Source organism: Petromyzon marinus, chromosome 43 (assembly GCF_048934315.1).
Source record: "Petromyzon marinus isolate PM22_M1 ecotype Great Lakes invasive population chromosome 43, UKy_Petmar_22M1.pri1.0, whole genome shotgun sequence".
Taxonomy (NCBI): domain Eukaryota; kingdom Metazoa; phylum Chordata; class Hyperoartia; order Petromyzontiformes; family Petromyzontidae; genus Petromyzon; species Petromyzon marinus.
In genome coordinates, this window is record NC_133709.1 from 9,262,254 (window position 1) to 9,278,698 (window position 16,445).

Consider the following 16,445-nt stretch of genomic DNA (forward strand, 5'->3'; position numbering starts at 1 on the left):
ACGGCACACGAGGGGGTGGGTGGCCAGCAACCACGCCCGACCGCCTTTGTCTCCCCAGTGGCGATGTTTACAGACCGCACCAGGTACTAATTTCAAGCTGAGTCGACCTAGGGGGAGGCCCGGGACCGGTTCAGATAATCGTCGCTGGTGTTGGCCGTGAGCGGGAATCGAACCCGGGTCGCTAGATTCATAGCGCAGCGCGCTAACCGCTACACTACTGCTCCCCACCTTATGCTGACCACACACACACACACCTCCGAATGACGCGGTTGACTACGTATGGTGCGAAAGAAAATCAACATGCATGCAGACACATGCATCGAATTGTACCAGCAAGAAACGATTTGGACGTATGAAATTAATATGCAAATGATGTGCTCGCATACGTTTAGCACTGACGAAGCAATTGAGACCGGACAAACTTCACAAGTAGAAAATAACAAGCAACACCAACGGGACGCATACAAACTAAATCGTGACCCCGATTCGATTGGGTTGGCAGGGCGGGGAGAGGTAATGGTTTCCTGCCTAATCTCCAGTGTTAGGGGGTGTGGGCCGGCCCCTAAGGCTTGTGTCTGCAATTCCGCACCCTGTGTGACTCATCCACCCAGCTCCGCCTCCCAGCGACAAGTGGGTTAGATCCATCATTGTGTCTCACCTGCCTGTGTGTGATAGCACCGTGGTGTTCCCTGCCTCTGTTAGCTGTCTGCGTTATCTATCATTGCATGCTACCTGTCCGTGTGTGTGTGTTATCACTGTGTGTTTGTTTTAGTATTGTGTTAACTGTCTGTGATATCACTGTTAGCTGCCTCTGTTGTTATTATTTTACCTGCCTGTATGGCAGCCGTTTGTCATATATCATTGCATGCTCCCTGTCTGTGTGTTATATACATCTGTGTTCTCTGCCTGTGTTATATACGACCGTGCGTTTCCTACCTGTGTGATGTATCACCTGTGTATTAGCTACTTATTATATACCACTTGCCCCTGCCTGTGTGTGATCTATCACGGTGTTACCTGTGTGTGATATTCCACTGTGTGTTCCCTGTCTGTGTTAGATCACCGTGTCTTACCTGTGCGTGTATTTCAGCAGTTACTTTCATTCTAAATGTAGACATTTTAATCTGGCGTGGTGTTTGTTTCTGCTGATTCAGTTGAGTACGTTGCGAGGATAATTTAATAAGTTCTCAATAATAACGTAATACATTTTGCCACCGTGATGGTAAAGCAGTGCGTGATTTGTTTTATTTGAATTTGTTTAATTTGAATGTAAATATTTGATTGTAAAACGGAAGCAAATTGTATGATTATTTACTGTAAAATTAATTCCACTGTCATTTTATTTAAATTACACGTGTGTATAATCAATTAGGTAATACCGTCACATTTTATTTAAATAAATCATCTTTAAAGCATTGATAATAAATTCAACATTTTATTATTGTTATAGTTTCGATGTGACATCGTTTACCATCCGTTCAAGCATCAGTATTTATTAGTCGCATATAATCAAATGTAAACTCTATCACTCATCATTAAATAATTTGTCGTTTGCAATTTAGCGATATATATTTCATCAGGATTCTTTCCTACACATCTCTTAGTTAAACATCATCATTTAAACCCATGTCTACACAACCCTTGGCATCAGCCCTCCTGAACCCCTCTTACCCTCTGGGTCCCCCTTACCCCTCAGTACCACCGTGCCCCATAGACCCTCCTGGTCCCCTAGCCCTGCGGGCCATGCTATTGCGTGATCCGCGGTCTGCGAGCCCCGTTGGGGTTGGGGTTGGGATCGCAGTTGGGGCTGGCGCCAGCATTGAATCTGGCTCCCCATGCTTCACTGAGACAGCACGGATCGCCCTGGAAGCTCTGATGTTGGGGGGGACCCAGCGTTACTGGGGAGCTCTGCGAGCCGAACGGGAGATCGGATTCCTGTCGCCCGAGGAGATGACGCTCATCCCGGCCATCGTGAGGCGACCGGGAGCCAAGAGCATCGAGATAACATCGCCGCCGACGACAACAACAACAACAATTAGGGAGAAGAAGGAGAAGGAGGAGGACGAGGAAAACGAGGCGGAAGATGGAGGAAAGAGAGAAGATCCACAGACAACAACACCACGGGATCGTAATGGCAAGCTCAACACTGAAACGAATCCTCCTCTCACCAACTACAAAGTTGCTCGTCAGAACGGAAACGGTCCGGCAGTCAATAATCTGGCGGCGAATTTTGCAAAACGGGGAAATAATCTGGAGGGGATTATTCCAGGTGGGAATTCTCCCAGGCGCTTGAATATTTGCCCTGAAGGCCTTCTGCATCCCTTTGGGAATAATCTTGCTGGGAATTTTGCGATGGAGAATTCTAAGATGTGGACTTTTCCCGTGGACATTGCTCATCCTGTTAGGGATAATCCAGCAGGGAATCCTGTGGCTAGGAATTTTCCATTGGAATGTTGGCCTTATGGGCACTGTCCAGTGGAGTACTGTACTGATCTCATCCATCCTCTGACTAGGAACCTTCGGATGGACTTTTGTCCGGTAAGAAAATTCCAACCTGGATTCTGTCCTTTTTATAATTTCCCAACGGCAAATTACAATCCTTATCGAAATTGTCCGATCAGGAATTATCCAGATGAATTTTGCCCTTGCGGAAATCATCCTATGGAGCCCCACAAGCTTTTCTTCAACTCTCCAATCAGGAATTCTCAAATGGAATTCCACACGTTTGGTAATTATCCACTAATGCCCCTCAATTGCGCCATGGGGAATAAATGCCCCATCGGAAATTATTTTCCGATTTCCACTCTCCTTACGGATGTGAACTCAACTCCACATGACCGCCCAGTTACGGGAAAAACTCATCCTCAAGAGACAGGAGATTCAGCCAGAAAACAAGGTGAAGAAATCCAGAACATCAAGCCAGACGAGCTGGGACCGGCCCAGAATGGGACTGGTTCAAAAGGGACTGATTCCGAAGGGACCTACTGGCCGCTGGAATCGGATGCGCCAGGTCCTGCTCTGGAGCTCGGATGGCCTAGGTCCCGGCACCTTAATGTGGAGACCATGGTCCAGGTGCGATTTCAGCCCCCGCCTGGATCAGGACTCCCGTCCATCAAAGACGTGGTCCGGGACGGGATCTGTGGTGCTCAGAAGGTGAGTGTGTGTGTAAATGTGTATGTGTGTCTGTGAGAGTGTGTGTGTGAGTGGATGTGTCTGTATGTGTGTGTAGTTGGGAGCGGTAATGTAGCGGTTAGTATGCTGCGCTACGAAACCGGCAACCTAAGTTCGATTCCCGCTCACAGTCAACACCAGTGACGATTATTTGAACCGGTCCTGGGCCTCTCCTAGGTCGACTCGGCATCAAATGAGTACCTGGTGCGGTGTGTAAACATCCCGACTAGGGAGACAAAGGCGGCCAGGCGTGGTGCTGGCCACCCACCCCCTCGTGTGCCGTGCCGGCCTTCATAGGTGCTCGCTAACAACACTTGCCCCTACAGTCTATTAAGGCTACATGGAGGGTCTTTGTCTTTTTTATTACACGCTCTCTATTAACTCAGTCTGTTATTGTCGTATCCTCAAATCTTGTAACTCAATTATAACCCACTTCCCAATGTGGTATCGACTGCAAAACTTGGTATACTTATGTCATACTGATGACAATACTATATTCTATCATAAAAATATATATTTTGAAACAATCTTTTGTATATGTTATGTTTCGGCTTGGGTTTAATTGTCCACGCTCAACTCACGTTGGCTGTAAATCACCACGGTCCCCTTACGTTATGGGCAAACTTCGGGGACACTTCCTGGGCTCGTGGAGCTCTGACATTACTAGTACGGTACATTTCATTAAAGCGTGGTTTTAAAAAAGAAAAATATTACTAATTCTAGGAAGCGGTAGTGCAGCACTTCACTATAAACCCGAGTTTGATTCCCACTCATGGCCAACAGCAGTGACGATTATCTGAAACGGTTCCTGTGGTTACCCTAGGTCGACTCGGCATCAAATGTACCTGTTGTAGTATGTAAACATCGCCCACTCGGGAGACAAAGGCGGCCTGGTATGGTTTTGGCCACCCACCCCCTCGTGTGCTGCGTTGGCTTTCATAGGCGCTTGCTAACAGCACTTGCCCCAACAGTCTGTACGTGTCTATGCCACTTGTAAACTCAATCTACAGCCATCTACACATATACCCAAACGTATACGGGTACCGTTCACACATGTTTACACACACGCATGATTGTACATAGATGCAACGTGCACATGCATACACTTGGACGACAACAACAACCGCCATTCGTCACTAAGTGGCGGTGACGTCACCACGACGCTTGTGCCAGGCCACGTGCACCTTGAGGCCACACTTGTACACACATACATGCGCACACACATATATACGGTACAGGAATTGCAGGTCTCACTTGCAAAAGAGGTTATGAATCTTGATTTGAAGCTTTCGTGACTGCAGGAATCCATACTGTTTTGGTTCTTTCGGTAAAGTCACGTGGTGGGTATGAAATAAAATATTACGAATGTCAATGGTTAAATAAAGGCTGCTAAATTGAAGATAATAAGTCAGTATCCCACATGCAGGTGGGATGCAAAGGCACGAGAAGTCTAATTAGCTTGCAGATAATTAAAGGGTTCCTGTGAGTGGCGTTCCGGATTAGAGAGGTGAGGTCATGTGTAATTGTCACTGAGGCCCTAATAGCTCCGTGTGAGGTTTAATTAGGAGTGTGTTATACATGTGATTAGAATCTGTGTGTACATGTACTTTTATGGGTCGTGGGGGATATTTGACCGTAATCACATACTTCGACACTCTCACACACGTACCTGTACATTTAGACACCTGTGCACTCACTCACACATCTCTCCCACCACTCACTCACTCACTCGTCTTCCTCACCACTCACTCACTCACTCATCTTCCCCACCACTCACACACTCACACATCTTCATCACTCACACACTCACACATCTTCCCCATCACTCACTCACCCATCTTCTCCATCACTCACTCACACAGGATGCCCCCCCTTTATAGCCTCAACAAACATTTGGGGCAAGTGCTGTTAACGAGCACCTATGAAGGCCGGAACGGCACACGAGGGGGTGGGTGGCCAGCACCACGCCCGGCCGCCTTTGTCTCCCCAGTGGCGATGTTTACACACCGCACCAGGTACTCATTTGAGGCTGAGTCGACATGCCTCTCCACACACTGATCCACACAAGGTGGATCAGCTGTAGAGTTAATGGCTCGCAAGCGGAAGGTTTAGAGGGGGTTTACTAATCCCATTACCCCTTTGCGGCCGCTAAAATAAGTACCACTTTCTTGGGAAGTCAGCAGTACTTGGATTATGGATAACCTTACCTTCGCGACATGAATATTAAACCTACATCAGTGGCTTAGGGCTGTGCAGTGTGCACCAACTCAATGCTCATATGATCTGGAAAATGTTTTGACTTTTTTGACAGAAACACCTATACACTGTCCCCACGCACACTTACACACTCATACACTCATATCTGTACACTTTGCACCCCACAAAGACAAAGATCCCCCGTATAGCCTTAACAGACCGTTGAACCAAGTGCTGTTCGCAAGCATTGTGACGCCACGCACACTCTCACACACCTGTAACACACCTGTAACACACCTGTAACACACCTGTAACACACCTGTAACACACCTGTAACACACCTGTAACATACTCTTTGGTTCTATTGGGTAAAGTCACGTAGGTGAAAATAAAATAACAAATTTTTTTACAAAAAATCACGACGTTTCGGCCACAACACAAGCGGCCTTCATCAGGTGAAGGGACGAGACTTTAATCTACACCTGTAACACTCAACCCTAAACACTTGGCCCCTTCCCCCCAAACACACACATAAAGATAAAGATCCCCCGTGTAGCCTTAACAAATTGTAGGGGCAAGTGCTGTTAGCGAGCACCTATGAAGGCCAGAACGGTACACGAGGGGGTGGGTGGCCAGGACCGCGCCCGACCACCTTTGTCTCCCCAGTAGCGATGTTTACACACCGCACCAGGTAATCATTTGAGGCTGAGTCGACCTTGGGGAGGCCCAGGACCGGTTCAGATAATCGTCACTGGTGTTTGCCGTGAGCGGGAATCGAACCCGTGTTGCCAGGTTCATAGCGCAGCACGCTACCACTACACTACCGCTCCCCACACACACTCACACAGACACACACACAGACACACACACAGACACACACATCCATTCACGCACACTCTCACACACACTCACATACAGACTCTCACACACACACACTCTCACACACAGACTCTCACACACAGACTCCCACACACACTCTCGCACACACACTCTCAAACACACACTCTCACACACACACTCTCACACACAGACTCTCACACACACACTCTCACACAACAACAACCGCCATTCGCCACTAAGTGGCGGTGGCGTAACCTCGACGCTTGTGCCAGGCTATGTGCACCTTGAGGCCACGTGAAGTGTCGAATGCCCGCTGGCAGGAGGTCACAGGGCAGACCCAGGTGCCACGGGTCGACTGACTTAGATGACTGAGATGAGTGGCTGATGCACCACCTGTGCCCCCTACTGTGCCAAGCTGCTGTGCTTTAACCACCCGGCGCTCTGCTCGTTGTTGTGAGCGTCGCTCCTCCGCCCTCCGTTGTTGTTGGAGGGTGACTGCCTCCAACTGCCCAGTAGCGTCCTTCACGAGCCTCCTCCACAGAGGTCGATCTTGACACCGCTGGTACCGGCCATCGGCAAGTCCACTCAGCTCCACATCCTCCTGTACCACATCACTCCATCTCTTCTCTAGCCCGTGCCGCGCCCGTTTAGCCCCCTCGATCCGGCCGAACAAAAGCTGTTTCGGCATGCGGTGGCTGGGCATGCGGGCTACATGACCCAGCCAACGCAGCCTTGCCTGCCGGAGGAGCTCACCGATGAGACCGTGCCCAGATCTTTCAAGGATTTGTGAGCTCCTCACACAATCCAGCCTGGTTAACCCCAGGATGGATCGTAGGCAGGCCAGCCTAAATGTTTCTAACCGGCGAAGATGTTCCATTAGGGGGTGTCCACGTTTCGCAAGCGTAGAGAAGGGAGGGAATGACCGTGGCCGAGAAGACCTGAAGCTTAGTGAGGAGCGACAGACCAGGTAGCTTCCACACAACGTTACGCAACCGATGAAAAGATATTGCCGCTAGACTGATTCGGAGTGAGACTTCTGCTGTTAAACTGGAGCCGGTCATAAGCACACTGTCCAGGTATGGGAAACTCTCCACTCTCTCCACAACTGCCCCATCACCGATTGGGAGTTGTGGGGGTGGAATGTCCGATGGTACAAAATACCCAGGCAGGTGCTTAGTTTTGGTGGGGCTGATGGTAAGGCCCCATCTCTTAGTAGCACGCTCCAGTCTCACTCTCACACACACACTCTCACACACACACTCTCACACACACACAGACTCTCACACACACACACTCACACACACTCATCCACACACACACACACGCTCACACACACTCTCACACACACACACACACTCTCACACACACACACACACACTCTCACACACACACACTCATGCACTCACACACACACTCTCACACACACTCATCCACACACACACACAGACTCTCACACACACTCACACACACTCATCCACACACACACACGCTCACACACACACTCACACACACACACTCACACTCACACACACACTCACACACACACTCATGCACTCACACACACGCATGCCCTGGCCTGACGGCCCACTGACCCTGGCCCCGTGCCGTGCAGCTGCTGGCCCTCGTGAGCCCGCGCCTCTGTGACCTCGACGTGCTGTGCGACCTGCTGGAAGCGGCGCGGTGGCGCGGGGTCAGCGTCTACCTCCTGCTGGGCGAGCACGGATTCCCCGCCTTCTCCGCCGCCTGCCGCCAGCTTGCCGTGGACCCCCTGCACTGCCACGTGAGGCTACTGCGCCCACCCATGATCGCACACATGCGGCAAAGAATTCCCCGTAGAGCCTTAACATTCTCGATTTAAAGCTTTCGTGACTGCAAGGATTCGTCTTCTTTGGTTCTTTCGGTAAAGTCACCTAGAATGAGAATTTTATTGTGTTATTTTATTAATTTATTATTTCATTCTCATTCTAGGTGACTTTACCGAAAGAACCAAAGAAGACCTTAACAGTCTGTTCTGTTTGGGGCACGTGCTGTTAACAAGCAACACTTATGAAGGCTGGCACAGCACACGAGGGGGTGGGTGGCCAGCACCACGCCTGGCCGTCTTTGTCTCCTTAGTGGCGATGTTTTACACATTGCACGATGTGCAGTACTCATTTGAGGTTGAGTCGACCTAGGAGAGGCCCAGGACAGATTCAGATAATCGTCACTGGCATTGGCCGTGAGTGAGTGTCGAACTCTGGTTTTGCCGGGTTCGTAGCGCAGTGCACTCACCAATGGCTTGGCACATTTGAGCCAAGCCAGCGTGGAGTATTCACAGGATGAGCGGATTTCCACTGGCGCAATGTGCTGAGCGGAACCGTGACCAAAACTGTGACACACTGCTGGCCTCACAAGACATATTAATGTACCTCGAGGGCCATTCATGACAACAAAAACTAAAGCTGAAAAACGATGGAATTTACAGTGATTGAAAACATTCTTATCGAGGCCTTACGGTATGTTGCTTTTCATGATCAACTGCAGCTTTGCGAAAACACTCCATACCTGCGCGCTCACTTGCCTATTTGCTTCATCAGGTGACACATTCTTAAAAAATAAAGGTAAGGAACCAGTGTTCAGATCTGATTCGTATTTTTTTCCCCTCTTCCCCATCAGCAGAACCTGAACGTCCGGAAGTTGGCCACCCCGCGTTTCGTCGCCAAATCCGGCTCGTTTTTCTGCGGGAGACAACAGCAGAGATTCCTGATCATCGACTGCGAGCACGTGGTCACTGGGACTTACGGGTGCGTTCCACGGGGTGATGCACTGCCCTGTAAAGGTTCCAAATAGATTTTTTTTATATATATATCACGAGGGGGGTGGGTGACAGCAGCACGCCCGGCCGCCTTTGTCCCCCCCACCCAGTGGCAATGTTCACACACCACAGCAGTTACTCGTTTGAGGCTGAGTCGGCCTAGGGGAGGCCCAGAAGCGGTTAAAATAATCGTCACCGGTGGTGTCCATGAGCGGGAATCGAACTCGGGTGACCGGGTTCGTAGCGCAGCGTAGCGCTAACCACTACACTACAATGCGTTACTCTTCCACACAGACAGACACACACAGACACACACACACAGATACACACACACAGACACACAGACACAGACAGACACACACACAGACAGACACACAGACACATACACAGCGCGCTAACCACTACACTACAATGCGTTACGCTTCCACGTGCGCGGGTCACGTGACAGATTTGACGTCACAGCTCACTTGCCGTGCAAAAAATAAATGCATTGTTGAGCTCCCCTCCCCCCCCCCACAAAAAAACAAAAGTTTATTTTTATAATTTTCCATGGTGTACAGTCTGGAAAGTACCCACACGGCAAATTTCCAGTTTGTTGCATGTCGGGAAGTGCGCTAAACATTTTGAACAGACACACATAATCACAACTTTGCCTTTTATATATGTGGAGATGACATGACGCCAATAGAAACAATTGTAATAAATTCTGGAGTATGAAAACAAATCATTTGTATTTGTTTGTATGTTTTCCTAATCCCTCTCAATGCATTGACCACCCTCCAGGTACACGTGGATGGACGGTCATGTGAATGCACACATGATCACAATTTTCTCAGGCCAAGTGGTCGTCGAGTTTGAGGAGCATTTCCAGGAGCTGTACGCCCAATCGCTGCCCTTGGAGCGAGACATCGTGGCCTCCAGCGAGACCCCACAGCCCGAGCGAGTGCCACCAAACCTGCAGAAACAGCGGTGTCACCTGCAGGATCAGAAACAGAGTCAGCAGCCGCAGCAGCAGCAGCCAAAAGAGCAGCAGCTACAGCCGCAGCAACAGCAGCCACAGCAACAAGAGATCCAACAACATCTTCCACGGCGCTGCTGTGAGCTGAAGCCAAATGTAGGCCCTGAGAGAAGCCACCTCAACATAGACCACCGACACAACAACGGCCGTCACGTCCAGCAGCCCCTCTGTGTACCCGGTAACATATACGAGCTGGAGGAAGTCTTGGATGGCTGCCTTCTCTCGGGCGTCTGTCCTCCGACGGGGCAGTGCATGAGCCGCTTCCAGAGAGGCCCAATTCCCACCGACCAGCGTGATGTTCATCAGGACCTTCAATGCCAACAACACCACCACCACTGCAACCACCACAACCTCCTCCACCTCCTCGACTGCCCTCAAAGCCACGGTGCACAGATCCACAAGCGAGCTCATCAACTGCAGGATGGTCTCCAGGAGTTGGAGCTGGGTGGTGTCCCGCGGAGCAGAAGGTGTCCCCAAGGACGGGCTCCGTTGGATCAGTGCTGTGGTGGTTTTTGCCGAGGAGTCCCAGCGAGACCGGAAGTGGTGTGTGTGAGGTGGCGTGGTGGTGGTGGTGGTGGTGGAGATGGGAGTCTGTCTGCTGGTAGCAATGATGAGTCTGTCTACGAGGGCCTGTGGGACTCAGGATTTGATGACTAACTAGTGCTACTCTCCCAGATCATCATCGTGATCTTGATGGTGATAGTATGGCTAATGCACCTGATTAAGCAGGATCATTTAGCTGTAACCGTGGGATATAACATGTTGTCCAGCGAACTCCTGTGATGAATACAGTATAGGATCGCATAGAATTAGCATGTATCTAATGCTTGCATGCAATCGCATCTCAGGGTGCTTTAAAATCTGCAAAGAATAAAACATAACAGCAGGGCCCTGGTGAGGAAAATATGAGACAAACTTTAACAGCTAAGATTTTACCACTTCACTCCCATAGAAAAATAGAGCAATACAAAACAAGCCTCATCCCATCTGATACTAATCCTTGTTTGATAAAAAAGTACATTTCTAATGATGTCTCATCAGATAGAGAACAATTGTTTTCTAATATTAAACTTTCGTCTCATCCAATATAAAAACCCTCGCCTAATTCCGACAGAGGACCGTTGTTTCATCTGACACAGATCCCTTGTCTTGTCCAGCACAGACACCTCAACTCATCTCATGACACAGATCCCTTGTCTTGTCCAGCACAGACACCTCAAGTCATCTCATCTGATACAGAACGCGCACCCCACGCAGAACCCTCAGCCATCTTCACCTTATCACAAGTCAAAAGTTAGTTTCTCCCCGCGGTGTTGATCCAATGGGTGAAATTCCACATTATCATAACGTGGCCTAGTTTTTATATTAGGACAAACCGCTCTTAACATAATAATGAATCCCAAGAGCACAAACTTTGTAAAATAATCCTTCAAGCTGCACACTCCACTGTTAGGCTCATTATTACTAGATAAATCAGAATATACTGTACCTGTGTCTTAGGCCAATGTTAAAATGTATGGACAGTAACGTCACTAGAACACTATAATGATGGGCCAACATTTTTTTTTATTCCTTGGCATTTAACAACACTTCATAATAGTGAAGGGCAGCCGAGGTTATGACCAACAATCCACAAATACATGATATTAGATCTATAGCAGTTTTTTTCCGAGTTGTAGGAGAGGCTCACAGAGGAAAACATAATATTTTGTGAACATTCCGGCAATAAATGTGTTTCTACGTGTGTATGAAGTTCTGTGGGGGATGTTTTTTTTTTCGTTGGCTTCCGTAGTCTCTTACATTTCAACAATAATCGATTTTTATATTGCTGCTCTAAATAGGAATGTTGGTGGTAACCTCGTGACGCCGTCCACCACGAACCCTTCTACTGCTGTGCCCTCTGCCTGCTTCCACCTCCCCCACCACTGCCCAAAGCAGCCTCACCCTGTGTCCAGTTAGCGGGAGGAGGAAGGGGCAGGGACTAATCGTAAAGATGCAGGGCCTAAAGAAGGGGCAGGGACTAATAAGGGAGGGGTGGGGGGGTCTAAGGAGGAGCGAGGCATGACCTAAAGAGGAATGGCCGAGGTGCCTACAGAGGTTGAACTTTCCCTGTTGATTTAAGGCGACAGAAGCGTCGAACCAAATGCGTGCAGCAAACAGCGTATAGTTCCGCAGTTGTGGCCACAAGCCAATTAAGTTAGATATGCTGTGTGGCTGGTTGCGTAATTTTTGGAATGTACAATAGCTTTATAAGATCTTAACTCAATTTCGTGGACACACTTAAGCTAATCATGCTAAATTGTGATTATACACCACTACTGCACTCAATACCAATACTTATTCAGTATCTCGATACAGTGGACTGTAAATCTTGAGGCAAAATTCAGTTATTCATCTTATGTAACAGTGACAAAATATGCCACATGTGGAAATGCTTTCTTTGAACTAATCAGCACGAACTGTTTGAAGCCACTTTTAAGAGATTAAATAATAAAAAATGTAAAATAAACCAATTACAGCACCTAAACACGTATAATTCAATAGAAAGTACCTACAATAGTTTAATTACAGTCGCTTAAGTTGTGTGTGTTTTTTTTATATTACCGGTAACCGCTTCATAAGAACCGGTAAAAAAAAACCGCTTAGCAGTTGACCACACATACAGAAATTGTGTAGCGGTTGGCAGCACACTGGACTTGCAAATCCAGAGGTGGTCGGTTCGATTTGAACCTCCAGGCGCGAAAGTAAAACAAAGCAACGGATCAACTTTCCACCATCGCCTGGTCCACCCCAGTCGTATACATTGGGTTACAACCACACTTAGACCATCGGTTAAGTAGCTGTGGGGGTTACTCCCACGTCTTCCAAGTCGTAAATTGGTCAGCGTGGAAGCGTAGGCCAAATGCCCCTCGATAGCTCCTTCTCGTGGGAGGCCCTTTCCGCCAGCGGTGGCTTGGAGCGAGCAGTTGCGGGGCTGCGCGCGCCTTTTCCGCCGTCAGAAACACGAGGGCATTAGTCGCTACTTTCCCACTGGAAACGAGTACGGTTACCGGTTCCTTGACCTTCGAAACCGGTAACCGGTTTTTGCCGATTGTCGTGTCGTTTAACAACCACGAATCTTAAACCGAAATGTCACGCACGTGTCGTGACGGTGACCCCCTCCCCGCACACACCGTGCGGTTTGTGGTGGTGTGGGGTGGGGGGAGGGGGTTCTTCATTTGACCATACTTCACCACGTTGGTCTGTGCGGGGTGATGAAGGCCGGGTGGGGGGGGGGGGTGAAGTATAAACGTGGGAGCGGTACAGTACAACATTGGGGGTGTCGTCTGTTGCCCGTGGTCACCGTAGCTCAATGAACGTGACATAGTGGCTATAAATCTCGCATTTATCGCGCAATCATATTGTGGTGTCGTTTAATTCTGCCTTAGGCAACCGCGCGAGGCACCCACCAAAGTGATGCACAAGGACAATTACCAACAGCAACAACAGCAGCAGCAGCAACCTCAAAGAAACCCAAACTCAACACATTCGCCAATAACACTTTGTGGTGTGGTTTTATAAGGAACAACACATATGTAACAGGCGACGTTTCGGGCAATGACCCTTCGTTTTGTGCTACGAAGAGGGAAGCCATCGCCCGAAACGTCGCCTATTGTGGTGTTTTTTCTTGTAAGGCCCCCACACGCATAGTTATTGTCGTTTTTTTTATTTACTTCACCAATATGTGGGCCAACGTTAGCATGTGGTTGGACCCCATTGGGCCAACGTTGGGCCAACGTTAGCATGTGGTTGGACCCCATTGGACCAACGTTGGGCCAACGTTAGCATGTGGTTGGACCCCATTGGGCCAACGTTGGGCCAACGTTAGCATGTGGTTGGACCCCATTGGACCAACGTTGGGCCAACGTTAGCATGTGGTTGGACCCCATTGGGCCAACGTTGGGCCAACGTTAGCATGTGGTTGGACCCCATTGGACCAACGTTGGGCCAACGTTAGCATGTGGTTGGACCCCATTGGACCAACGTTGGGCCAACGTTAGCATGTGGTTGGACCCCATTGGACCAACGTTGGGCCAACGTTAGCATGTGGTTGGACCCCATTGGACCAACGTTGGGCCAACGTTAGCATGTGGTTGGACCCCATTGGACCAACGTTGGGCCAACGTTAGCATGTGGTTGGACCCCATTGGACCAACGTTGGGCCAACGTTAGCATGTGGTAGGACCCCATTGGACCAACGTTGGGCCAACGTTAGCATGTGGTAGGACCCCATTGGATCAACGTTGGACCAACGTTAGCATGTGGTAGGACCCCATTGGGTTAACGCTGGGTCAATGTTAGCATGTGGTAGGACCCCATTGGGCTAACGTTGGGTCAATGTTAGCATGTGGTTGGACCCCATTGGACCAACGTTGGGCCAACGTTAGCATGTGGTAGGACCCCATTGGGTTAACGCTGGGTCAACGTTAGCATGTGGTAGGACCCCATTGGGCTAACGCTGGGTCAACGTTAGCATGTGGTTGGACCCCATTGGATCAACGTTGGGCCAACGTTAGCATGTGGTAGGACCCCATTGGACCAACGTTGGGCCAACGTTAGCATGTGGTAGGACCCCATTGGGTTAACGCTGGGTCAATGTTAGCATGTGGTAGGACCCCATTGGGCTAACGTTGGGTCAATGTTAGCATGTGGTTGGACCCCATTGAGCCAACGTTGGGCCAACGTTAGCATGTGGTTGGACCCCATTGGACCAACGTTGGACCAACGTTAGCATGTGGTTGGACCCCATTGGACCAACGTTGGGCCAACGTTAGCATGTGGTAGGACCCCATTGGGCTAACGCTGGGTCAATGTTAGCATGTGGTTGGACCCCATTGGACCAATGTTGGGCCAACGTTAGCATGTGGTAGGACCCCATTGGGCTAACGTTGGGCCAACGTTAGCATGTGATTGGACCCCATTGGGCCAACGTGGGGTCAACGTTGGTATGTGGTTGGACACGTTGGGCCAACGTTGGCATGTGGTTGGAATCAACTTTGGCCCATCGTTCAACGTTGACTTTATTTTTCAACCAAAATAAAGGGATTACATCGTGAATAGACGTGCGTGGTTTTTTTCCATAATGCAAACCTTTCAACCCGTTCATATTACGGAACAATTCAGACCTCATTGGTCACCCCGTGCCCCTTATAAATCTCAACGTTCATCCTACAAAGTCCCATCACAAGGGAGAAACACTAACAAATAGACACAAAACACAGATTAATTTTTTTTGCCCGTATTGATAACAGCTGTACGCCGTATGGACCTGAAAACTCAATTTCCCTGTACAAGAATACGGGCTTATGGGTTGACAGTTGTTGTGATGGTTACACTCAATTTCGAAACCGACCCAGAGTTTCCCCTTTTGCGTTATTAAACCAATGAAATAAATTGCCGAAAGTCCTAAAACTCCCGAGAAGGGCCGGGTGGCTGATCTGATGGGATGTGTAAAGTAAAAATGAACAATAATAATAATAAACGACTTGCTAGCAAACTTTGTTAAACCTTTGAACCGGTATCGACGTCCAGTGTCTCATCATCATCGTCGTCAATGCTGTGGGTGAACTGCCGACCTCAAGGGGCCGTCCATAAATGACGTCACGCGATTTTGAACGATTTTTGACCCACCCCCCCCTTCGTCACACGACGTCACAATAAGTCAGACCCCCCCCCCTCAAATATGACGTCACAAAGCTCTGCCCCCCCCCCAAAAAATGCTTCAAATCGCTTTAAACTATAGTCATTGTAGTGCGTATTTAATGTGGCGCTGCACTCTGATGATGTTGTAGGAGAAAACATTTATTTTAAAAGTCTATTTAATGAAGTAGAACGTGTTGTCTATATTTATTTAAAGTTGCGCATTTTGATGTGACGTCACTTTTCTCAACCCCCCCTCCTCCCTCGTCACACATCGTTACAAATGTCTGACCCCCCCCTCCCCCTAGGTGCGTGACGTCATTTATGGACGGCCCCCAAATGGTTAAGATTTTTTTTATATATAGTGAGGGAAAAAAGTATGATCCCCTGCTGATTTTGTACGTTTGCCCACTGACAAAGAAATGATCAGTTTATAATTTTAATGGTAGGTTTATTTGAATAGCGAGAGACAGAATAACAACAACAAAATAATCCAGATAAACGCATGTCAAAAATGTTAAAAATTTATTTGCATTTTAATGAGGGAAATAAGTATTTGAGCCCCTCTCAATCAGAAATATTTCTGGCTCCCAAGTGCCTTTTATACAGGTAACGAGCTGAGATTAGGAGCACATTCTTAAAGGGAGTGCTCCTAATCTCAACTTGTTACCTGTATAAAAGACACATGTCCACAGAAGCAAGCAATCAATCAAGATTCCAAACTCTCCACCATGGTCCCACATATAC